This window comes from Pseudophryne corroboree, chromosome 4, assembly GCF_028390025.1.
Source record: "Pseudophryne corroboree isolate aPseCor3 chromosome 4, aPseCor3.hap2, whole genome shotgun sequence".
In the NCBI taxonomy this organism is placed as follows: Eukaryota; Metazoa; Chordata; class Amphibia; order Anura; family Myobatrachidae; genus Pseudophryne; species Pseudophryne corroboree.
In genome coordinates, this window is record NC_086447.1 from 276,098,485 (window position 1) to 276,125,019 (window position 26,535).

The 26,535-nt window shown below is 43.9% G+C and overlaps 1 protein-coding gene across 1 annotated transcript in view; it reads left to right on the forward strand.

The window, feature by feature from the left end:
* SCHIP1 (schwannomin interacting protein 1) overlaps positions 1-26,535 on the forward strand; it is an 821,995-nt gene that overhangs the window by 33,456 nt on the left and 762,004 nt on the right. The window lies entirely within an intron of this gene.

A 26,535-nucleotide genomic window follows, 5' to 3' on the forward strand; every position in this document is an offset into this window, starting at 1 on the left:
GTATACCACCTACCCGTGGTTTTTTTTTTCTTTCTTCTTTATACATACTACTATAGTAGCTTACTGTAGCAGTCTGCGGTGCTGCTGAGCTGACTGTGTCCAGCAGGTCCGTCATCAGTCATTACATAATAAATATATATACCTGTCCGGCTGCAGTACTAGTGATATTATATATATATATATATTGATTTCATCTCATTATCATCCAGTCTATATTAGCAGCAGACACAGTACGGTAGTCCACGGCTGTAGCTACCTCTGTGTCGGCAGTCGCTCGTCCATCCATAAGTATACTAGTATCCATCCATCTCCATTGTTTACCTGAGGTGCCTTTTAGTTGTGCCTATTAAAATATGGAGAACAAAAATGTTGAGGTTCCAAAATTAGGGAAAGATCAAGATCCACTTCCACCTCGTGCTGAAGCTGCTGCCACTAGTCATGGCCGAGACGATGAAATGCCAGCAACGTCGTCTGCCAAGGCCGATGCCCAATGTCATAGTACAGAGCATGTAAAATCCAAAACACCAAATATCAGTAAAAAAAGGACTCCAAAATCTAAAATAAAATTGTCGGTGGAGAAGCGTAAACTTGCCAATATGCCATTTACCACACGGAGTGGCAAGGAACGGCTGAGGCCCTGGCCTATGTTCATGGCTAGTGGTTCAGCTTCACATGAGTATGGAAGCACTCAGCCTCTCGCTAGAAAACTGAAAAGACTCAAGCTGGCAAAAGCACCGCAAAGAACTGTGCGTTCTTCGAAATCCCAAATCCACAAGGAGAGTCCAATTGTGTCGGTTGCGATGCCTGACCTTCCCAACACTGGACGTGAAGAGCATGCGCCTTCCACCATTTGCACGCCCCCTGCAAGTGCTGGAAGGAGCACCCGCAGTCCAGTTCCTGATAGTCAGATTGAAGATGTCAGTGTTGAAGTACACCAGGATGAGGAGGATATGGGTGTTGCTGGCGCTGGGGAGGAAATTGACAAGGAGGATTCTGATGGTGAGGTGGTTTGTTTAAGTCAGGCACCCGGGGAGACACCTGTTGTCCGTGGGAGGAATAGGGCCGTTGACATGCCTGGTGAAAATACCAAAAAAATCAGCTCTTTGGTGTGGAAGTATTTCACCAGAAATGCGGACAACATTTGTCAAGCCGTGTGTTGCCTTTGTCAAGCTGTAATAAGTAGGGGTAAGGACGTTAACCACCTCGGAACATCCTCCCTTATACGTCACCTGCAGCGCATTCATAATAAGTCAGTGACAAGTTCAAAAACTTTGGGCGACAGCGGAAGCAGTCCACTGACCAGTAAATCCCTTCCTCTTGTAACCAAGCTCACGCAAACCACCCCACCAACTCCCTCAGTGTCAATTTCCTCCTTCCCCAGGAATGCCAATAGTCCTGCATGCCATGTCACTGGCAATTCTGACGAGTCCTCTCCTGCCTGGGATTCCTCCGATGCATCCTTGCGTGTAACGCCTACTGCTGCTGGCGCTGCTGTTGTTGCTGCTGGGAGTCGATGGTCATCCCAGAGGGGAAGTCGTAATCCCACTTTTACTACTTCCACCAAGCAATTGACTGTCCAACAGTCCTTTGCGAGGAAGATGAAATATCACAGCAGTCATCCTGTTGCAAAGCGGATAACTGAGGCCTTGACAACTATGTTGGTGTTAGACGTGCGTCCGGTATCCGCCGTTAGTTCACAGGGAACTAGACAATTTCTTGAGGCAGTGTGCCCCCGTTACCAAATACCATCTAGGTTCCACTTCTCTAGGCAGGCGATACCGAGAATGTACACGGACGTCAGAAAAAGACTCACCAGTGTCCTAAAAAATGCAGTTGTACCCAATGTCCACTTAACCACGGACATGTGGACAAGTGGAGCAGGGCAGGGTCAGGACTATATGACTGTGACAGCCCACTGGGTAGATGTATGGACTCCCGCCGCAAGAACAGCAGCGGCGGCACCAGTAGCAGCATCTCGCAAACGCCAACTCTTTCCTAGGCAGGCTACGCTTTGTATCACCGGTTTCCAGAATACGCACACAGCTGAAAACCTCTTACGGCAACTGAGGAAGATCATCGCGGAATGGCTTACCCCAATTGGACTCTCCTGTGGATTTGTGGCATCGGACAACGCCAGCAATATTGTGTGTGCATTAAATATGGGCTAATTCCAGCACGTCCCATGTTTTGCACATACCTTGAATTTGGTGGTGCAGAATTTTTTTAAAAACGACAGGGGCGTGCAAGAGATGCTGTCGGTGGCCAGAAGAATTGCGGGACACTTTCGGCGTACAGGCACCACGTACAGAAGACTGGAGCACCACCAAAAACGCCTGAACCTGCCCTGCCATCATCTGAAGCAAGAAGTGGTAACGAGGTGGAATTCAACCCTCTATATGCTTCAGAGGTTGGAGGAGCAGCAAAAGGCCATTCAAGCCTATACAATTGAGCACGATATAGGAGGTGGAATGTACCTGTCTCAAGCGCAGTGGAGAATGATTTCAACGTTGTGCAAGGTTCTGCAACCTTTTGAACTTGCCACACGTGAAGTCAGTTCAGACACTGCCAGCCTGAGTCAGGTCATTCCCCTCATCAGGCTTTTGCAGAAGAAGCCGGAGGCATTGAAGGAGGAGCTAAAAGGGAGCGATTCCGCTAGGCATGTGGGACTTGTGGATGGAGCCCTTAATTCGCTTAACAAGGATTCACGGGTGGTCAATCTGTTGAAATCAGAGCACTACATTTTGGCCACCGTGCTCGATCCTAGATTTAAAAACTTCCTTGGATCTCTCTTTCCGGCAGACACAAGTCTGCTGGGGTTCAAAGACCTGCTGGTGACAAAATTGTCAAGTCAAGCGGAACGCGACCTGTCAACATCTCCTCCTTCACATTCTCCCGCAACTGGGGGTGCGAGGAAAAGGCTCAGAATTCCGAGCCCACCCGCTGGCGGTGATGCAGGGCAGTCTGGAGCGACTGCTGATGCTGACATCTGGTCCGGACTGAAGAGCCTGACAACGATTACGGACATGTCGTCTACTGTCACTGCATATGATTCTCTCACCATTGAAAGAATGGTGGAGGATTATATGAGTGACCGCTTCCAAGTAGGCACGTCAGACAGTCCGTACTTATACTGGCAGGAAAAAGAGGCAATTTGGAGGCCCTTGCACAAACTGGCTTTATTCTACCTAAGTTGCCCTCCCACAAGTGTGTACTCCGAAAGAGTGTTTAGTGCCGCCGCTCACCTTGTCAGCAATCTGCGTACGAGGTTACTTCCAGAAAATGTGGAGAAGATGATGTTCATTAAAATGAATTATAATCAATTCCTCCGTGGAGACATTGACCAGCAGCAATTGCCTCCACAAAGTACACAGGGAGCTGAGATGGTGGATTCCAGTGGGGACGAATTGATAATCTGTGAGGAGCGGGATGTACACGGTGATATATCGGAGGATGATGATGAGGTGGACATCTTGCCTCTGTAGAGCCAGTTTGTGCAAGGAGAGATTAATTGCTTCTTTTTCGGTGGGGGTCCAAACCAACCCGTCATTTCAGTCACAGTCGTGTGGCAGACCCTGTCACTGAAATGATGGGTTGGTTAAAGTGTGCATGTCCTGTTTATACAACATAAGGGTGGGTAGGAGGGCCCAAGGACAATTCCATCTTGCACCTCTTTTTTCTTTCATTTTTATTTGCGTCATGTGCTGTTTGGGGAGTGTTTTTTGGAAGGGCCATCCTGCGTGACACTGCAGTGCCACTCCTAGATGGGCCAGGTGTTTGTGTCGGCCACTAGGGTCGCTTATCTTACTCACACAGCTACCTCATTGCGCCTCTTTTTTTCTTCTTTGCGTCATGTGCTGTTTGGGGAGTGTTTTTTGGAAGGGCCATCCTGCGTGACACTGCAGTGCCACTCCTAGATGGGCCAGGTGTTTGTGTCGGCCACTAGGGTCGCTTAGCTTACTCACACAGCTACCTCATTGCGCCTCTTTTTTTCTTCTTTGCGTCATGTGCTGTTTGGGGAGTGTTTTTTGGAAGGGCCATCCTGCGTGACACTGCAGTGACACTCCTAGATGGGCCAGGTGTTTGTGTCGGCCACTAGGGTCGCTTAGCTTACTCACACAGCTACCTCATTGCGCCTCTTTTTTTCTTCTTTGCATCATGTGCTGTTTGGGGAGTGTTTTTTGGAAGGGCCATCCTGCGTGACACTGCAGTGCCACTCCTAGATGGGCCAGGTGTTTGTGTCGGCCACTAGGGTCGCTTAGCTTACTCACACAGCTACCTCATTGCGCCTCTTTTTTTCTTCTTTGCGTCATGTGCTGTTTGGGGAGTGTTTTTTGGAAGGGCCATCCTGCGTGACACTGCAGTGACACTCCTAGATGGGCCAGGTGTTTGTGTCGGCCACTAGGGTCGCTTAGCTTACTCACACAGCTACCTCATTGCGCCTCTTTTTTTCTTCTTTGCGTCATGTGCTGTTTGGGGAGTGTTTTTTGGAAGGGCCATCCTGCGTGACACTGCAGTGCCACTCCTAGATGGGCCAGGTGTTTGTGTCGGCCACTAGGGTCGCTTATCTTACTCACACAGCTACCTCATTGCGCCTCTTTTTTTCTTCTTTGCGTCATGTGCTGTTTGGGGAGTGTTTTTTGGAAGGGCCATCCTGCGTGACACTGCAGTGCCACTCCTAGATGGGCCAGGTGTTTGTGTCGGCCACTAGGGTCGCTTATCTTACTCACACAGCTACCTCATTGCGCCTCTTTTTTTCTTCTTTGCGTCATGTGCTGTTTGGGGAGTGTTTTTTGTAAGGGCCATCCTGCGTGACACTGCAGTGCCACTCCTAGATGGGCCAGGTGTTTGTGTCGGCCACTAGGGTCGCTTAGCTTACTCACACAGCTACCTCATTGCGCCTCTTTTTTTCTTCTTTGCGTCATGTGCTGTTTGGGGAGTGTTTTTTGGAAGGGCCATCCTGCGTGACACTGCAGTGACACTCCTAGATGGGCCAGGTGTTTGTGTCGGCCACTAGGGTCGCTTAGCTTAGTCATCCAGCGACCTCGGTGCAAATTTTAGGACTAAAAATAATATTGTGAGGTGTGAGGTATTCAGAATAGACTGAAAATGAGTGGAAATTATGGTTTTTGAGGTTAATAATACTTTGGGATCAAAATGACCCCCAAATTCTATGATTTAAGCTGTTTTTTAGGGTTTTTTGAAAAAAACACCCGAATCCAAAACACCCGAATCCGACAAAAAAAATTCGGTGAGGTTTTGCCAAAACGCGGTCGAACCCAAAACACGGCCGCGGAACCGAACCCAAAACCAAAACACAAAACCCGAAAAATTGCAAGTGCACATCCCTATTAAAAACATCATCTCACTTCTATATTAAATTATATTTATACACACAGCCAGTTTATGATTTATTTACACTTAATGGGATTAAGATACTAATATGTCTTTAATAGTAATGCGCTTTTTAATTCATCATTCACTGCACCTCATTAATCTAGAACAGGAAGTGATGTCTCCCACATTTGGGTATATATACTAGTCTGTGGTCATCTCTCTCAGTATCACTCTGAGCTCTGAGAGGACCACTACGTGCTGACCTTGTAAGTACCACTGATACTATATTGCCTCCATATATGGATATTGGGAATGTTATGTTATACATAAGATGTGTTTATGGTTTATATATTTTGGTGTCACTAATGGACGTGTTAAAGTAATATTTACCTTTTTCACCTAAATATTAATATATAAAAAATATATACAGTTACACCTAATTTAATTAATGGTGTTAAAATAAAATGTCCACAGTGGAATGAAATGAAATGTATCTATTTACTGGGGCTATAGAACTATTATGGTCTATTCACTGAGAATTGCACACTAATTGTTTTAGGTCTCCTTATTGCGGTCTGATTATCATTTGAAGTTGTTTATCAGCTATCCACACAGAGCCAGAGCTAGTCTGTTTTCAAACAGAAATTTGGTATGTATTTGGACCGTCCCTAACTATTTAGGTTTTTTAACCCCTTTTTTTCTGTGGTCCAATGATTTACTAAGTTCTATAAAATTTTCTTCCTCCATATATTCAGGTCACTAGACCACATTTCTAAAAACATGGTTCACCATGGTTCATTGGGCTTTTAAATGCGGAATCTTGTCAGTTGACCATTAATTATTTTTGGTATGTATTTTTTCCCTCCTCCCATTTATCCTCATTATAAGTTCAAAAGACTTTCTGTAGAGTATTTATTTCTAATACACTATTTTATTTATTAGGTTTTATACCTACTTTTAAAGCTATACACAGTGTGGCATATGTCCCTTCAGGATATTCTTTAACATCTGGCATTAGGTATGTATATGCCTGTTAGATATAAATTACAGCCAGCTGGCCTAGATTTTTTATTAAGCTAATACATATTCCATTATTTAGATCTTTACCCCTGAGGAAGTCCCAGAAAGGGACAAAACGCGTTGGTTTACTTTCAAGTACAGTATCCATCTGTCGACATATTTTGTGAATATAAGTCAGTTAAAGACATCATCAAGTCCATAAGTACACTACATAACGATATGAATTGTATTGTCTAAAAACTGGAAAAAAAATCTACTGTGAATTCTTTTATATAGTGATCTTTTAATAAACATTGAGAAATGAGTCTATTCAATGCTGTTTATGCTAATTAGATGGATGTGATTATTAGTACACTTTTCATTTAGTGCACTCAGAACCATTTTTTTCTGTATCTTTATTTATTGGACCTTATCTAACAGGAGGTTCATTCTGTGGTGCAGCTTAGTCCACACTCACATAGCGCCTTAGGGTACCCTTATATATATATATATATATATATATATATATATATATATACATTATTTGACTCTCATGAAACCCCCACACAGCACATGTATTCATACACACATACTGAATGAATGTATTTTCCACAGAGCCTCTGATTTGCATCTCAACAGATGTTCACATGCTTGCTGTTCCAGAGTGGTTGAACAGGTTCATTAACATTTCAATTGCTTATCTTGTAGCAAGCAGAGGGGTCATTTTACACACTCAGTATTCTCCCAGTCTAAAACAAATCCAGGAGAGAAATAAAATTCATCTGTGTGTATTTTCTTACATCAAGTATTTATCTCACTATTACTCTCACTAGGCCCAATTGGAACACTATTTATAATTGACTATGGCATGGGTTAGTTAAATTCATTGGTAGCTTTTAAATGGTGATGGATTTGTACATATTTTATTTGCATTGTGACAAAAGCTACAGATTGTTTAACAAACTATCAGGAACAGCTGGAAGTCAGCTGTTAGCTAGGTGGGTAGAGTGTCCTTATGGTATGTGGCTTCTAAGACCAATGCAGCTTTGTACATCAGGAACAACAGGTAATATTTGCTATTCATTACTGTACCTTACATTATACCTAAAATGGCCACTGCTTCTCCCCCTTCCAAACCATGTGCTTGGACAAAATGGTGTCCATATCATGCGGCCAGAATATAAACACTCTATCCTTTGTCACAAATAAATCACAAATTAAACAAGCACCGGAAGTCACCCTAATAGACAATTCCCACTGCATGGTAACAAAAATTTCCACACGCTGCTTTTTCAGCGCGAACAAAGCTTTGCTACTTCAGGCCTATGTTAGCTGTATGCGAATAGGACGCATCATGCTAACACAGCTATATCCATACTATGCACCAACTTTTAAATGCTCTTTAAATTTACTTAACAGATGAACAATCCAATCTGAATCAAATACAATATGACTTATTGAACCTTGTGTAGCAACAATAAAAAAATACGCTGTAGCATTTCTAATATTGTGCGTTTTTGTCACACTCACATAACAAAGAAATCTATTGTCCCTTGATTCATATCAGCGCCTTAATGATAAAGCAAAAAAAGTATGCGGTTCAGCAGCATCTAGATGAGTCCATCCTTAGCTGGTAGACCACAGCGCGTCTGTACAGCACATCATTAAGTACGGGATATTGCGGACGGATCCCCCAACTGTGAATTTCAAATTATTTCTAAATAAACATTTCAATGCCAGCGTTAATATATACTGCGGACGCAAGGCGCATCTTATAGTCATATACGATAAAAGTGCGCTGAACGTCACAACATTATATCCCTTAAGAGAAAGCAAGCAGTTGCACACATTGTAAGCTGAGGACCAACACTCAGAGATATATATATTTGATATTAAAAGGGTATGCATACAAAATTACGTATGTACAGTATATCATTCAGTTATAATATATATGGTTAAAGAGTTACAATTACACAAGAAGCAGTTGTAGTTACATATGAATCAGTTACAGCCAATATATATACGCTTAGTTTCACTGGTCCCAGGCAGCCAGTCATCAGGTAGGAGACTTCTGATAAGAGTGTGTGTGTGTGTGTGTGTGTGTGTGTGTGTGTGTGTGAGAGAAAGAGAGAGAGAGATAGAGAGTGTGTATGAGAATGTATCAGAGAGTTCCCTGCTTCTGGGTCACTATGTTTATACAGTAAAATAGTGGGTGTATACAACAATAGGTTTCATCTTCTTTCATTAGTCCAGAGGCTAGACCTCTCAAGAACTCAACGGCTCATAGGTCAGTGTGAGGGCTTTTGTCCTATGTTGCAAACACATGTGTCTGCCCCCAGGTCAATGACTGAATCCAGTTTCAAGTCTTCAGAAAGTCCTTTGTATTCATACATTTGGTCATAACTAATCGTTGCAATGTGCTACAATCTACCCATAGCTATCAAATTAATACACACATTCTCCTGATCACTTTGACACTAAGCATCAGGAGCAGTTCTTGGTGTGGGCAAGCAGTGCCTGCGCCCAGGACGCTATTGCCTGGGGGCCAGTGCCGGTGCAAGGTTTCTCGGCACCCTAGGCAAAACTTCTGCCTTCTTCCCCTTCCCCCTACCCACCCTTCAGATGAAAGGAATGCTGATCTCACCCCCTCCTCCCTACTGTTAAATGTCTGATGTTCTATCCCCCCCCCCAAAATCTATGTGCATGCTGCTGCTCACCCCCCCAGACTGTGTGCATGGCTGCTCCTTATCTCCCCCCCCCCACCCCCTCACCACTCCGCTGCTCTCGCTCTCTTTCCTTACCAATGCAGAGAATGCACTGTGCAGCCACCTTACCTGCAGGCTGCAGTGCAGAACTTGAATTGAGTAGTCTGTGAAAGAGCCTGGAATAAAGAGCAGTGCTCCATGTCACCCCCAGCCAGGACTCCAGGAGCTCTCAAAGTTACTGCCTGTGCTGGGTGGAGGTGGAGCTGGAGGCTGCAATACGGGAGCTTAGCAGTCACAGCTACTGTAAGATACGCATTCTGGGGGATTGCAGTGGCTGTGAAAGGTAGGACTATGCTACCTTTTTTAGCTGTAGCAGGCTGCCCCCACAGATCCCGGCGCCCCTAGGCAGCTGCCTAAAGCTGCCTAGTGGAAGCTCCGGCCCTGCTGGGGGCGCAGCCGCAGTCACCCCGCAGGCACCGCCGCCTACCCGCACCCCGCTCCCTGGCTGCAGCAGACACCGTGGGCTGTGTGGGCATCCGCTGCAGCCGGCTCCAGTGACAGACACTAGAGGTCATTATTGACCTCTAGTGTCTGTATGGCACTGTTATGGGAGAGACGGCATGACGTCTCTCCCATCGAGAGGAGCCATGGGAGCCCAGACAGAGCAGCAGCAGCAGCGTTCGGGAAGCAGGAGCGGGGCAGTGGTAAGTATTTTTTTTTATTTTTGTGTGTGTTTGTAAGCGGCTACTAAGGGGCACAGTGACAGGGGGCACAACTACTGGGGGCAAAGCAACAGGGGACACAGCAACAGAGGGCACAACTACTGGGGGCAAAGCAACAGTGGGCACAACTACTGGGGCAAATCTACTGGGGGCATAGCTACGGGGCGCACAACTACTGGGGGCACAGCAACAGGGGGTACAGCGACAGGGGGCACAACTACTGGGGGCAAAGCAACAGGGGCACAGCGACGGGGCACAACTACTGCAGCAAATCTACTGGGGCACTAACTGTTTTGCCGCGGGGGGGGGGGGGGGCGCCAGTGGAAACTTTCGCACTGGGCGGCACAAGGTGTAGATCCGGCCCTGCTAAGCATGATATATTTAACTTGTTCCGTTCCAATAATACATATATATATGATGTTACACTCTATTATATAAATACATTATAATGTCTGGTGCTTGTCATGTTTTGTCTATGTGTAATTTATGTGTTGTATGAAATATGTGTTGAATATATCTTTGTGGCTTGTCTGTGTGGATGCGTATGCCACTGTATATCCTGTGCACGCTCTCTGTTTGGAGTTTGTATTTGTGTGTATGTAATATTTTTGACTTTGACAATATATATATATATATATATATATATATATATATATCATAATCACACAGTAGCCCTACTACTAAGCAGACTATGGTCCTTATTCAGCTTCAGTTGCAGTTTTGGGACTGCAACTGCTTGCGATCGCTTACTGGGGGCCGCCCAGCACAGGGCAAGGTAATGGCGGCCAGCAATGCCATCTCATCAATTGTGTTTGCATCACTAAGTAAGTGAAGCCACCCTGCCTCCGCAGCCTGGCTGTGAAGACATTTTCCTGTTCGCCCCCGCAACACTGCAACAATCGCCCCTGACCGCCTATGCCTGTCAATGGGACAGAGGTATTTGCATCAATGTGATGCAATCGCATTGCCCGCCACGCATATGCACCGATCGGGACCTGTGCATGCATCCTGCTGCTATAACCGCCCCAATGCGATCGCATCACAATAGTGGGCCAAGCTGAATAAGGACCTATATGTCCTGTCATTTTAAAGCTTGTATTTTTTTTTTAAATAAAATTTTAAATAAAAATTAAGCTGTAATCTACAGTACCTCACGTTACATTTTTGATATTCAATTTTCTCTAGTTTCTCTACTAAAGTATTTCCCCCACTAAGAGTCCGTATCTTGTTTGTCTTTTTTGGTATAAATGTCCATGTGGGAGTTTTGCCCAGGGTGACAGAAAGCCTAGCTTCACCCCTTGGGGGGAGAGCACTGAAAGCACCCAGACCATGGAACTGTAAGGGGTATATTCCATTAAGGTCAAAATTGCTGTCTTGTCGAAAAGACGTCAGTTTTCGACTTTCTCAGGTCGGAAGGTGTTCCGACCTATTTAGTCCCAAGCATTTTTATCCGACAAGTCGGGGGAATTTGACTTGTTGAATAGTACGTGAATTGGCGGTATAACCGCCGATTCGCATGCTTTTGAGGGAAACGGGGCCAAAGTCGACAGGTTTTGGCCCTGTTTCCGACCATCTCAGTTCAACATAAAAAAAAGTCAAACTGAGATGAGGGACCTGAGAGGAGGAGACGGGGGAGAGACGCAGGCATACGGGGGACAGGAGCGCTATAGCACAGCACTGCAGGAGGATGTCTCATAGCCGCCGCTCACTGCAGTGTCCACCCGGCTCCAGAAAGTGGATGCTACCGTGAGGTCTGACGGCTGTGCCACATCCTCCTGCAGCGCTGCTGTCCCCCGTCTCCCCGCGGCTGTCCCCCCTCTCCGGTCCCTCATCTCAATTCGACTTTTTTAAAGTCGAAAAGAGATGGGCATTGAATAGCCCTTGTCAGATCCATTCCGACAAATGCATGTCGGAATGGATCCGACCCTAAATTGAATGCATGTCGGAATGGATCCGACCCTAAATTGAATATACCCGTAAATGTGGGCCCTAAATAGTGTATGGCTGGAATTTTGCACCTTTACTCATGTCTACATACATAAATATAATTATTTAGCTTTGTTGTGTAAAATTGCAGCTTGATTGGTAAATGTAATAATTCATGGTGCTTTCTATTTCTTGTAAAGAAAGGAAAGTATTTTATATTGCAGAAGTTATTCCCCCCTCATCCTGGACAGTGAAGTGAGTGGAAGTATATTTGACATTTTAAATTTACTGGGAAATTTGATTTGCGCAGGGGGACCCTCAGTAGGCAGATCTCAGCTGAGTGCATTTTCAAATGCTTTGCAACAGATTCAATCTGCAATTTTCCATTGACATTAAAGGCGCTGTAGTGACAGTGGAAGGGTGATGGGGGCTGGGACAGAACACCACTTCTCATGTAATAGAGAAAAAACAACTAAAGTACCATTTTATATGATAATTTTAAAGTGTCATCTTGGGTTTGATGGATTTCAAAATAACCAGTATACTTTTCTTATTACATTACTTAGGCTACACATAATACACCATACATCAGCATTCAATCTTAAATCTGTATTTGCTGGAGCACTACATGGTGTAGGGGGATGGGGACAACACAACTGACTCTGTGTTTAGTCTGATGAAATGTAATAGTGATATGTTTGTATTATATATATAATATATATAGGCACTCACTTTTTCCAGCACACAGAAAAAGAAAAAACAGCACTCACGATTTCATGAAAAAAAGAGGATCTTTTTATTTTTACAGATCCATAGAAGTCCGTATGTCATCTTTATATATATACAGTGGGGCAAAAAAGTATTTGGACAGCCACCGATTGTGCAAATTGACCCACTTAAAAAGATGAGAGAGGTCTGTAATTTCCATCATAGGTTGGATTTAAAGGGGGGTAGCGACCAATAATCTCACCAACCTCATATCAAAAATAACTAAGTCCATCTAACCAACAAGAAAATACATGTAATTAAAGAAATACACAATAGACAAAAATTCCAATCTAGTTAAACATAAAAGAATCGGTCGTGGTATGGTGAGATGATTGGTCAAATCACCCCCTCATGATCTGTCAAGGACCTGGGATGGCTGGGAGACGGCAATAAACAATGTCTTTAATCTATCAAGCATTGAGTTAAATGAAGCTGAAACCAAACTTTTGGCCCGGGGTTTATCGTTTGTGCCCACCTGTAGAACTAATTCGTTCAAAAGGTCTATTGACCAGTATAAATTTGGGTGTTCCCTTCGCCTACGAGAATTTTTTGCTAATAAACCCACCGATAAAGTAAAGTCAGACTTCAGGCCTAAATCCACATTTGATCCCCCATCCTCCGACCCTAGCATCAAAACATTCTTACGGCTGGTACAACAGGATTCAGAAACCCCGCCCCCCCAAAAAAATGTTTGATAATCTTTCTTCTGCTGAAAGGACAGCTATACAAACACTTAGAGATTCCTCCAACATAGTGATCCGCCCTGCAGATAAGGGCGGCGCTATTGTTGTCCAAAACTGGACTGATTATGATGCAGAAATTAACCGACAACTAGCAGATACTATGACTTACCGTAAATTGAGTGTTAATCCTATGCCTAAAATCAAATCTAAAATTGATCAGTGTTTGAAGCTAGGTTATGAGCAGGGATACATTTGTGAGGATTTACTTAAATACCTTACCATAGATTCACCTAGGTGTCCCATCTTGTACACACTACCTAAGATTCATAAAACGCTTGTATGCCCCCCAGGCAGACCTATTATTGCTGCAGAAGGTTCCCTTTTGCAGCCTATTGCTATTTTTGTTGATAGCATTTTACAGCCTTTAGTATCCAAAACCAAGAGTTAGGGACACTGGGGACTTTTTGTCCCATCTCCGGAATTTTGACAAGCTTAGTGATCGCACTCTATTGGTCACGATGGACGTGTGTTCTTTATACACGGTCATACCCCACCAACAGGGTTTGGAGGTAATACGGACATTTCTTTCCAACTTTCCCTGTAAAGAGTACCCTACTGAGTTAGTGTTGAAATTGACCTCATTAGTCTTGACTTGCAATCATTTCATGTATAAAAACGACTACTTTCTACAAATTGCTGGGACGGCGATGGGGTCAAATTTGGCCCCATCGTACGCTAATCTTTTCATGACTCATTATGAGAATACTCATTTGTTACCGAGATATGGGCATCATATACCTTTTTTTTAAAAGGTTTATTGATGACATTTTTTTGCTTTGGGAAGGTTCTGAACTTGAATTCACCAACATGGTGAGTCAACTTAATTCTCTGGACAGTCCCATAAAATTTACGTACTCAGTGTCAGCCACGACCATCAACTTCCTGGATGTTAATATTATCAAATATGGGAATCATCTTGATACCACCATGTTCCGCAAACCCACGGATCGTAATTTAACCTTACATGCGAATAGTCATCACCCTCCTGCTCTAAAAGAGGGTTTACCAATATCACAATATCTCCGAGCAATGAGGATTAATTCCACCCCTATACTCAAAGACCAACAATGTGCTGAAATAACCACCCGCTTTGTGGAATGAGGGTATTCCAGAGCGGTACTCACTAGGTGTCTACAGAAAGCAAATAATATTTTTAATGGCCAACAGGTTAAAAGTACGGTTAGTGAGAATCGTTTGATTTTTTCTACCCAATTTGACAGCACTTCAAGTGTTACTAGAAAAGCACTACGGAGACATTGGCCCATATTAGCATCTGACAATCATTTGCCCTTTACTAGGGCCCCAGCACCATTGGTGGCCTATAGGCGGGGTGCTAATTTAAAACAGTTATTGATGAGGCCGACGACTTTTTCTGAACAAGACAGGTCTAACACTCGTCTTATGCAGGCCAGACCAGGCTGTTTCTCATGTAGGGGATGTACCACCTGTAGATCAATGATAACTGGCCCTGTTTTTTTATCATCCCCACACAGGGAAAAAGATCTCTACTAAGTATCATCTTCACTGTTGACTCGACTATGTCGTTTACCTCCTAAAATGCCCCTGCGGACTGACGACGCGCCCCTTCCGTGATCGAATGGCCAACCACCGTTCGTCTATCCACACGGCCCTGCTTTCAGGCACCTCTGATAAACCAGTGGCACGACACTTTGTGTCGGCCAGACATCAAGTAGCAACCCTCAAATGTCAACTTATTGATTGGGTTCCCCCCCAATGTGGCGGGGATCAAACGCTAACCCTAAAGCACAGGGAGAGTTTTTGGATTCATAAACTTAATACGGTAGCTCCGAGAGGCCAATCCACTCAACATCTTTTTGTAGGTGTTACCTTTCATTGTCCAGTTTGTTAACCTTTTTGTTCTAATTAAGTGTATGGTGCATTAGCCTGAATATGTAATCATGCGCTATTTAAGATGTCCACGTACACTGTGAATTCCATTTGATGTTCTCTATACATTTGTTATGTATAAATAAGTGTTTTATGTTATCATTTATTTTGTATGTTCGTTGTCCTTCATTCCCGTAGCCATCCCAGGTCCTTGACAGATCATGAGGGGGTGATTTGACCAATCATCTCACCATACCACGACCGATTCTTTTATGTTTAACTAGATTGGAATTTTTGTCTATTGTGTATTTCTTTAATTACATGTATTTTCTTGTTGGTTAGATGGACTTAGTTATTTTTGATATGAGGTTGGTGAGATTATTGGTCGCTACCCCCCTTTAAATCCAACCTATGATGGAAATTACAGACCTCTCTCATCTTTTTAAGTGGGTCAATTTGCACAATCGGTGGCTGTCCAAATACTTTTTTGCCCCACTGTATATATATAAAGATGACATACGGACTTCTATGGATCTGTAAAAATAAAAAGATCCTCTTTTTTTCATGAAATCGTGAGTGCTGTTTTTTCTTTATTATTATTTTTGATATGAGGTTGGTGAGATTATTGGTCGCTACCCCCCTTTAAATCCTATCCGCCCACACTTGATTCACCTATATAGAACCAGTGTTTATACACTGACACGTCTATTGTGATTGACGGCTTGACTGACCCACGAGAGCCTGCTGAGCCCTGATGTCATTTCCGGCGGGGCGGGACCCTGTAATGAGTGAGAGTTTGGTTACAGTTAGGATACCACAGGCTTCCGTTTATTTGAGTGTTAAATAGCTGCCTGATCGCGCTCCTTGTCTTTGCCCCGGTTCATGGGTCCGTGCACTATCCGCGGATTCCCCGTTGGGCAACGCCGGTCAGCGTTACTTCCGGTCAGTGGAACGCACCAACTTCCGGTTCTTGGAACGCGGAAGTCGCGTTCCCGGCGCGCATCTAGTTCTCATGTAATTGAAAGTGTTTGTTACACATATGGTGTTCCCTGTGTCCCGCAATTGATTCAGCCATTATATTACCCACTCTAGTTTGCAGGGTTATTGACCAGGAATGTTGGTTTCCTTTAGAGTAAGTGTGTATCTTCTATTGTAGCTTTATTAGGCACTTCCTGTCTGAGTGCCTTAAATAGCCCTGATTTGGTCCCATGCAGCATGCAGCTATCAGTAGGCTCATGGTATCTGAGCTGTAAGTATGCTACCTCTGCTGCTACCTGTGGTGTTTGTTTTCTGAATAGTCTGTAAGTACTTTCTTCTTTTTTTGATTATAGAAGACTTGCTGACCCTAGCTGATTGAATAATAGCTGCTAAATGTTGTCTTATTATGCACCAGGTATGACCTATATTAAGCTGCTTGTTCTATACCTTTTTATGTTTTTATCTTTAGCTGTTTTTGGTTGGTTGCTTGACATGTTACATGTCTCATTCTAATTACCGTAGGTCCTCTGTAAAAAGGAACCTTACATCAGGTTATACTGACATTGGTGTTTTGCCCAGGTAATCTCACCAGTTAGATATATGTGTACCTCATTGAGGCATGAGGTGTAGGTGGAGGTTTTCCTGGATTATTGAAGTATGAGCACCTGATGCATGTTAAGCACGTTTAATATTGTCCAGTTATATCCTCTAGCCATTTTTTTGACTGTCATAAGGGCCTGGGAGGCACTGGTGGTGGTGGTGTGGGTGATTTGGTTTGTTTTTCATATTTCATTGATTTTAATTGTTTTTAATATCTATTGTTAAGATGTTGTGAAGTGCCTATCTTGATAAAGGTCCACATATGGACCGAAACGTCGATGATTGACGGCATCACTTTTGAACCTGATTAAACTGAGTTGATTCAACAATTGGATTCATAGACTGATTTCGGCGAGAGTGCACCTTCCACTTCGGTGGTAGTTGCGGTATATTGGTGGCCATATATGGTCATTAGGAGCACCCGCATACTTACTTTTATGTACTGATGAGAGTGCAGGACATTTTGTGGATACATATATATATATATATATATATATATATAAAGTAGATGTAAAATGACACTCGTTTGGTGGAGAATGAGCCAATACATTGGCACAATGATTACGAAATAGAAGTAATGTAGACAGAATTACATTTTGTTATTTTGCAGCCTTATTCCAAAATGGAATAAATTAATTTTTGTCCTCCAAATTCTACACACAATACCCCATGACAACATGAAAAAAGTTTTTTTTAGATTCTTGCAAATGTATTAAAAATAAAAACCCGAACCCGATGGTCACTCTGTCAGAGGTACAGCATTCCTCTGTGGAGAGAGGAGAACCTTACAGAAGGACAACCATCTCTGCAGCAATCCACCAATCAGGCCTGTATGGTAGAGTGGCCAGACGGAAGCCACTCCTTAGTAAAAAGCACATGGCAGCCCACCTGGAGTTTTACAAAATGCACCTAAAGGACTCTCAGACCATGAGAAACAAAATTCTCTGGTCTGATGAGATAAAGATTGAACTCTTTGGCATGAATGCCAGGCATCATGTTTGGCGGAAACCAGGTACCGCTCATCACCAAGCCAATACCATCCCTACAGTGAAGCATGGTGGTGGCTGCATCATGCTGTGGAGATGTTTTTCAGCGGCAGAAACTAGGAGACTAGTCAGGATAGAGGAAAAGATGAATGCACCAATGTACAGAGACATCCTGGATGAAAACCTGCTCCAGAGCGCTCTTGACCTCAGACTGGCGCGGTGGTTCATCTTTCAACAGGACAACGACCCTAAGCACACAGCCAAGATATCAAAGGAGTGGCTTCAGGACAACTCTGTGACTGTCCTTGAGTGGCCCAGCCAGAGCCCAGACTTGAATCCCATTGAACATCTCTGGAGAGATCTGAAAATGGCTGTGCACCGACGCTTCCCATTCAACCTGATGGAGCTTAAGAGGTGCTGCAAAGAAGAATGTGCGAAACTGCCCAAAGATAGGTGTGCCAAGCTTGTGGTATCATATTCAAAAAGACTTGAGGCTGTAATTGCTGCCAAAGGTGCATCAACAAAGCATTGAGCAAAGGCTGTGAATATTTATGTATATGTGATTTCTTAGTTTTTTATTTTTAATAAATTTGCAAAAATCTCAAAAACACTTTTTTTTTTACGTTGTCATTATGAGATATTGTGTGTAGAATTCTGAGGGAAAAAAATAATTTATTCCATTTCGGAATAAGGCTGTAACATAACAAAATGTGCAAAAAGTGAAGTGCTATGAATACTTTCCGGATGCACTGTACATAGGTCCAGGTGCACTTACTGCTTTTATAGAGTGCAGCCATACTGTATACAGTAGGTCATTTCTGAAACTATTTGAGGAATTGTGAGCTGAGGTGGTAATGTGTATTCTTGGAAAAATATTTTCAAATAAATCACCTTATATTCTTTTCTATATAAAATATTTGGAACGCCAATAATTAATTCTAACTTTTCTGGGTTTTTTCCTAAGATACTTCACAATGTAGCCTTATTTATGTCTTGATTAAGTCACGAGAACAAGTGGACATTGGAACTGGCTGCAATAAAAATACAATGATTCCACCATCTAAACCAGTGACATAGGCAGGATCGGACTGGCCCACAGGGGTATTGGGGAAATCTCTGGTCGGCGCTACTGCCTATGGGCCCCATTCCATCCTCTAGGGTCAGGTTGCAGACTGAACACTCATATTATACATAACTCTATTAGTGGGCCAGTGGTGGAGCAGAACCACTGATGAACATGGTTACTTACATTATGCTGTATTCCCAGCACTACAGTTCATTGCTGCTATCAACCTGGTACATTATCAATCTGGTGCATTGCTGCTATCAATCTAGCATATTATCATTCTGGTACATTATATTTCTAAAGGGGCCCAGACCATGCACTCTCTAATGGTTAGCCAAGCCTCTGTGGTGGCTGGCCACAACAGCTTTAGTGGCTGACCACACCTCTTAAGCATGGGCCCCTACAACTGCTTTCTTCTGGTGGGCCCTTAATGCCCCAGTCCGATAATGGACATTGGGGCTTATTTATCAATATGAATTTTCGGGTGTATTGTTATGAGTTGCTGGCGGCCGTGTCTCCTGCGGCCAGCATACCGGCGCCAGGATCCCAACCACCAGCTTGCCGACAGCGGGGCGAGCGCTGCGGGCACGGTATACTGAATACCACCCGAATTTTCTATTGCCTCGATAAGTATGGTGTGGGTGGCTTGAGGACCACTGATTCAAGATAAACTTTGTTATTTAGAATTTGTATTTCACACTATACCAAGATATGTAGAAATGAAACTGTGAAAAATGTGTATTTGTCCCTTTGTGGCTTTATAAAAGTCCAGAATGAACCTTCTGAGAATACTTTCACAGGGAAGGAAAACGTGAAGGCTATTCTTTGACAAAGTACAGAACAGTTAATACATGTTTAACATCTGTTCACCTAGACACAAACCATTGTTTAAATTAAATAAGTATAACCAAAGGGCTTTAATATGCACCCCAATATTATGCACTATAAAGAAAGCTAAGAAATCTTTCCTCTTCACAATCTGTAGCAAACTCAGGCAAAAGTGTAGCCAACTACAACTTCTTTAATAGGGCATTGCCCCGATCTCTTTGCAGGTTTTGCTTTTGATATAACATAAACTATTGCATCAAGATTTGTCACATGTATTTATTAGTAAATAATAGTGACTTCCCACTCAGTAACTGACTTAACTGACCTGTGTGCAGGTAGCGACATTTGAAAGTGGTTGGATATACTTTAGGAGAGCTGAAAGTTCTTGTTGAAATATGAGATATATTACTATGTGAGACACAATGTGTTATATAATTTCAGCAGTAAATTGTCATCTTTTGTTTCATGATAAATGGTTTTTCAGCTTCCATGGTATGGTTTTCCCAGGATGCTCTAGCTTTTTGAAGTATATATATCACATGGAATGATCTGTTTTTTTTCTGAAGACCATAGGGTAACAAAAGCGGTTGCTGCAGTGCCAACCCTATAGTGCAGGGGGAACCACTTAGCACATTTAAACATACATGTTCTAATGTATGTAATATATGTGCTGGCTGGTTCCCTCGGGGATCTGCAGCACTGTTTGCATCAGGTGCCACACGGCACCCAGCACAAGGCATCACACTCCTTCTAAACCCGCCCGTGAACTCCCATTGACCAGATTATCAAGAGTCTGGGGGGGGGGGGCTTAGTATAAGTGTGATGCCTTATGCTGAGTCCCGGGTGCCGCATGGCGCCTGATGCACACAGTGTTTCCGATCCCCAGTTGACCCAGCCAGCACATATATTACATACAGTACATCAGAACATGTATGTTTATACATGCTAAGCAGTTTCCCCACTATATGGTTGGCTCTGCAGTAGAGATGTGCACCGGAAATTTTTCGGGTTTTGTGTTTTGGTTTTGGATTCGGTTCCGCGGCCGTGTTTTGGATTCGGACGCGTTTTGCCAAAACCTCCTTGAAAATTTTTTGTCGGATTCGGGTGTTTTTTTTACAAAAAACCCTCAAAAACAGCTTAAATCATAGAATTTGGGGGTCATTTTGATCCCATAGTATTATTAACCTCAATAACCATAATTTACACTCATTTTCAGTCTATTCTGAACACCTCACACCTCACAATATTATTTTGAGTCCTAAAATTTGCACCGAGGTCACTGGATGGCTAAGCTAAGCGACACAAGTGGCCGACACAAACACCTGGCCCATCTAGGAGTGGCACTGCAGTGTCAGGCAGGATGGAACTTCAAAAAAATAGTCCCCAAACAGCACATGATGCAAAGAAAAAAAGAGGCGCACCAAGGTGCCTGTGTGACTAAGCTAAGCGACACAAGTGGCCGACACAAACACCTGGCCCATCTAGGAGTGGCACTGCAGTGTCAGACAGGATGGCACTTCAAAAAAATAGTCCCCAAACAGCACATGATGCAAAGAAAAAAGAGGCGCACCAAGGTCGCTGTGTGACTAAGCTAAGCGACACAAGTGGCCGACACAAACACCTGGCCCATCTAGGAGTGGCACTGCAGTGTCAGACAGGATGGCAGATTTAAAAAATAGTCCCCAAACAGCACATGATGCAAAGAAAAAAATAGGCGCACCAAGGTCGCTGTGTGACTAAGCTAAGCGACACAAGTGGCCGACACAAACACCTGGCCCATCTAGGAGTGGCACTGCAGTGTCAGACAGGATGGCACTTCAAAAAAATAGTCCCCAAACAGCACATGATGCAAAGAAAAAAAGAGACGCACCAAGGTCGCTGTGTGACTAAGCTAAGCAACACAAGTGGCCGACACAAACACCTGGCCCATCTAGGAGTGGCACTGCAGTGTCAGACAGGATGGCACTTAAAAAAAATTGTCCCCAAACAGCACATGATGCAAAGAAAAAAAGAGGCGCACCAAGGTCGCTGTGTAACTAAGCTTAGCGACACAAGTGGCCGACACAAACACCTGGCCCATTTAGGAGTGGCACTGCAGTGTCAGACAGGATGGCACTTCAAAAAAATAGTCCCCAAACAGCACATGATGCAAAGAAAAAAAGAGACGCACCAAGGTCGCTGTGTGACTAAGCTAAGCAACACAAGTGGCCGACACAAACACCTGGCCCATTTAGGAGAGGCACTGCAGTGTCAGACAGGATGGCACTTCAAAAAAATTGTCCCCAAACAGCACATGATGCAAAGAAAAAAAGAGGCGCACCAAGGTCGCTGTGTAACTAAGCTAAGCGACACCAGTGGCCGACACAAACACCTGGCCTATCCAGGAGTGGCACTGCAGTTTTCTAGCGAGAGGATGAGTGCTTCTATCCTCATGTGAATCTGAACCACTAGCCATGAACATAGGCCAAGGCCTCAGCCGTTCCTTGCCACTCCGTGTCGTAAATGGCATATTGGCAAGTTTACGCTTCTCATCAGACGCTTTTAATTTTGATTTTTGGGTCATTTATCTGAACTTTTGTTTTTTGGATTTTACATGCTCTCTACTATGACATTGGGCATCGGCCTTGGCAGACGACGTTGATGGCATTTCATCGTCTCGGCCATGACTAGTGGCAGCAGCTTCAGCACGAGGTGGAAGTGGATCTTGATCTTTCCCTATATTAACCTCCACATTTTTGTTCTCCATTTTTTAATGTGTGGAATTATATGCCAGTATCAATAGCAATGGCCTACTAATATATATACTGCGCACAACTGAAATGCACCAGGTATGGATGGATAGTATACTTGACGACACAGAGGTAGGTAGAGCAGTGGCCTTCCGTACCGTACTGCTATATATACTGGTGGTCACTGTCAGCAAACTGCAAAACTAAAATGCACCACAGGTATAGAATCTAGATGGATAGTATACTTGACGACACAGAGGTAGGTAGAGCAGTGGCCTTCCGTACCGTACTGCTATATATACTGGTGGTCACTGTCAGCAAACTGCAAAACTAAAATGCACCACAGGTATAGAATCTAGATGGATAGTATACTTGACGACACAGAGGTAGGTAGAGCAGTGGCCTTCCGTACCGTACTGCTATATATACTGGTGGTCACTATCAGCAAAACTCTGCACTGTACTCCTCCTATATAATACTGCTGGTCCCCAGTCCCCACAATAAAGCAGTGTGAGCACAGATATATGCAGCACACTGTGCACAGATATGGAGCGTTTTTCAGGCAGACAACGTATAATACTGGTGGTCACTGGTCAGCAAAACTCTGCACTGTACTCCTCCTATATAATACTGCTGGTCCCCAGTCCCCACAATAAAGCACTGTGAGCACAGATATATGCAGCACACTGAGCACAGATATGGAGCGTTTTTCAGGCAGACAACGTATAATACTGGTGGTCACTGGTCAGCAAAACTCTGCACTGTACTCCTATATAATACTGCTGGTCCCCAGTCCCCACAATAAAGCAGTGTGAGCACAGATATATGCAGCACACTGAGCACAGATATGGAGCGTTTTTCAGGCAGAGAACGGATAAAACTGGTGGTCACTTATCAGCAAAACTCTGCACTGTACTCCTCCTAACAGCTGCTCCCCAGTCCTCCCCACAATTAAGCAATAAACCAATCAACTTCAACAATAAACGGAGAGGACGCCAGCCACGTCCTCTCCCTAACATTTCCAATGCACGAGTGAAAATGGCGGCGACGCGCGGCTCCTTATATAGAATCCGAATCTCGCGAGAATCCGACAGCGGGATGATGACGTTCGGGCACGCTCGGGTTAACCGAGCCATACGGGAGAATCCGAGTATAATGGGTGAAGTTCGGGGGGGGTTCGGTTTCCGAGGAACCGAGCCCGCTCATCATTACTCTGCAGCCGCCGATGGCTAACAAGGTAAGAAAATCTGTTCTAATATATGTATTTAATATAATATATATTTTAGGGCTCTATCCTATCATAATTCAGATCTTACCTCACCAGTTGCTCCTTTAATGTCCCTACCTCTGACCACTCCTCCCCCTCACTTCCTCTATCTGTAGGCCTCTCTCATGGGTCCGTTCTAACCCTGTTCTCTTCTGTCTCAACACCTCCACCCTTGGAAATTTCATCAGCTTCTTCGCACTTCAATAGCAGCTGATGGCACTCAAATCTATCTCTCCCCTGACCTCTCTCCCTCCATCTCCTTTCATGTCTCCAACTAGCTGTCTGTCATTTTTTTCTGAATGTCCCAGCACTTCTAATCTTCATATGGACAAGACTGTTTTTCTGCCTTGATGGGTCCTTCCACCTCTCACCCATTTCTCTTTATGTTCTGTGTTGATAATATTACGCTCTTCTCTGTCCCCTAAGACTACAGCCCGTGCCCAAGTGTCAAACTCATTTTTATTCTCTCCTTCACTCCCCCATTCAGGCCATGTGTCAATCTTGCCACTTCCACCTCCAGAACATAATATTCCAGCCCTTACTTAGCCCTAATGCCACCATTCTCATTCAAACTCTCATTGTTTCCATCTTAGACTACTGTAACATTCTCCTGTCTGGCTTCATTCTCTCTCTTGCGTCACCACATTACTATTTAATCTATGCTGCTATTTCCCTCTACTGCTGTACAGCATCGGCTCCCCCTCAGCAACATCCTGTGCTGCTCCTTATTCCCCTTATCAGAACTAATTTCAAGCTCTTCATCCTCAGTGCACACTTATGTAGCCTTAAACTGCCTCTCCCCTTTCTTTATCTCTAACCTTATTTCTGTCCATACTCCCTCCCACCATCTCTGCTCCTCCCCTGACAAACGCCTCTCCTCCAGCCTGGTCACTTCCTCTCACGCTCTCCTCATCTACTGGAACTCACTCCCAGTCTAAAGGCCCGTACACACTGGTCGATATATCGTCCGTTCTCCTGAACGGCCGATATATTGCGGGACCGTCGGCCAGTGTGTACGGCCGATACGTCTGTGAACTCCGTCGTTCACAGACGTATCGCGTCGGCCCCGCAGCACAGCCGACGGCCAATATATCTACCGATATATTGGCGCGTCGCTGTGTGTGCGTACACATGCTGCGGCGGCCGGCGGTAATTGACAGCTGAACTGGGCGGGCGTGTGTACACGCCTGCCCAGTTCATGACGTCAGTCCCCGACGGATCGGGCAGTGTGTATGCTGAACACACTGCTCGATCCGTCCATAGATATATCTGCAGATCAATTGATCTGCAGATATATCTACTAGTGTGTACCCACCTTTAGTCAGACTCTAACAAACTTCCTAGCTTTAAAGTCACCCTTTAAACATACCTTTTTATTCAGGCATATCAGTCTTCCAAACAACTTGATACTTTTCTCCTCTACCCCTCTAACGCGTATCATTCCCAGTTCGCTCGCCAAGACATGACTATGTTTGAAGGGGTGTGGTATAGAAGATATACACTATCTAGATAGACAGTCATTAGGTAAACCTCATATAGTCGACATGCACTAGGTGGACAGGGCCAGAAGGTCATTAGGGTAAAAAGGTAAAAAGTAGACAGTCAGTAAAGTCAACAGGGTCAAAAGGTTGACATGACAATAGTCAACACGAAAAATGTTGACACATTTTTTGGGTGTCAATTTGTATGTTTAACCATATCTAAGCGCAATCAGTGGAAATATATACCCTCACCACATTTCGTGCACGGTGGCTCACTGTGCTGGCCACAGGTTACTATTCCCAATCGTAGTCCACATGGATGGTGAATCAAGGAAAAGTTGGGAAAACATGAATAAATCCCCAATAATTTGTGTTGCCCATTGTCATGTTGACCTTAAGCACTGTCCACCTTTTACCTATTCACCTAATGCATGTTGACCGTATGTGGTTGACCTATTGACTGTCGACCTAGATCAGAGATTTTCAACCTTTTACAACTCGCGGCACACTGAACAAGATTTAAATATTTGGAACAAAAATTTTGTAGAATAGCGGAGGCGCTCCTGAGCCGAGCCTTGACAAAGAGAGTTTTCTCGAAACGCGTTGGATGGGAGGAGGATCTTGGCCCACTTTGACAGCTACCTGCACGGCTGGGGAAAGGTACGACCTTCTTAAATTCTTTTTTCAAGTTCTTTTGGTACCAGACCATGTGAACTGGATTGTAGATGGTCCTACAGGTTCCCCAGTCTGGCAGTTCCTTCCTCGTGGTCAATACTCCCTCTGTGTGTAAATTCTTTACCTGTTTTTATCCAATAAATCCCTTTATTTAATATGGGTGGCCTAATAAGAATGCTGATTGGATAAAAGATACCTTGATGTGCAGACTGAACACGCTTCTTCCAGTGAGTACCGGTACGCAGCACAGCTTACAAAGATACCTTGATGTGTTTATACCTATATCTTTCATTTTAAGTTAGGTACGCTGAAAATTCCAGCATCAGTTTTTAAAAGAAACCTTTACATGCTTATAACCTCACTCACTTTCTGTAAGTGAGGTATGATTATCTTACCTGAGACCCTTTCCATACCTGCTATCAAAAAAATGTTCATTTTATTTCATTGAGGATTCCCAAAACCCAAAAATGTTGTCATTTTGTGTTTTTCATACCACTACGCCGTATGATCTCATCATTCCTGGAGGAAAAATATCCTTCCCTCAGAAACCAGAAATCCACTGAAAATATTTCAGATAAGTATTCATTTTTCATCACCAAAAAAACCATAATTTCCCAGCTGAATCATCAGCTTCACTCCCTGTCCTCATACCAGCGCCAACTCCCTACACCCACACCCCTTTTCGAAGATTTAAATATTGCCAAGGCACAGCCGCACATTCAAATATAATGATGATGCATGGTGCAGTTGCGTGTCCTAGGATATCATGTCGCAGCTTCTCCATAGGTAACGCCTGAGCCACATGTGAGAAAGACAGAAGAGCCCAACACTGCCAGGGCCCAAAATTAGAACTGGCTCTGCAACCACTAAACCCACAAGT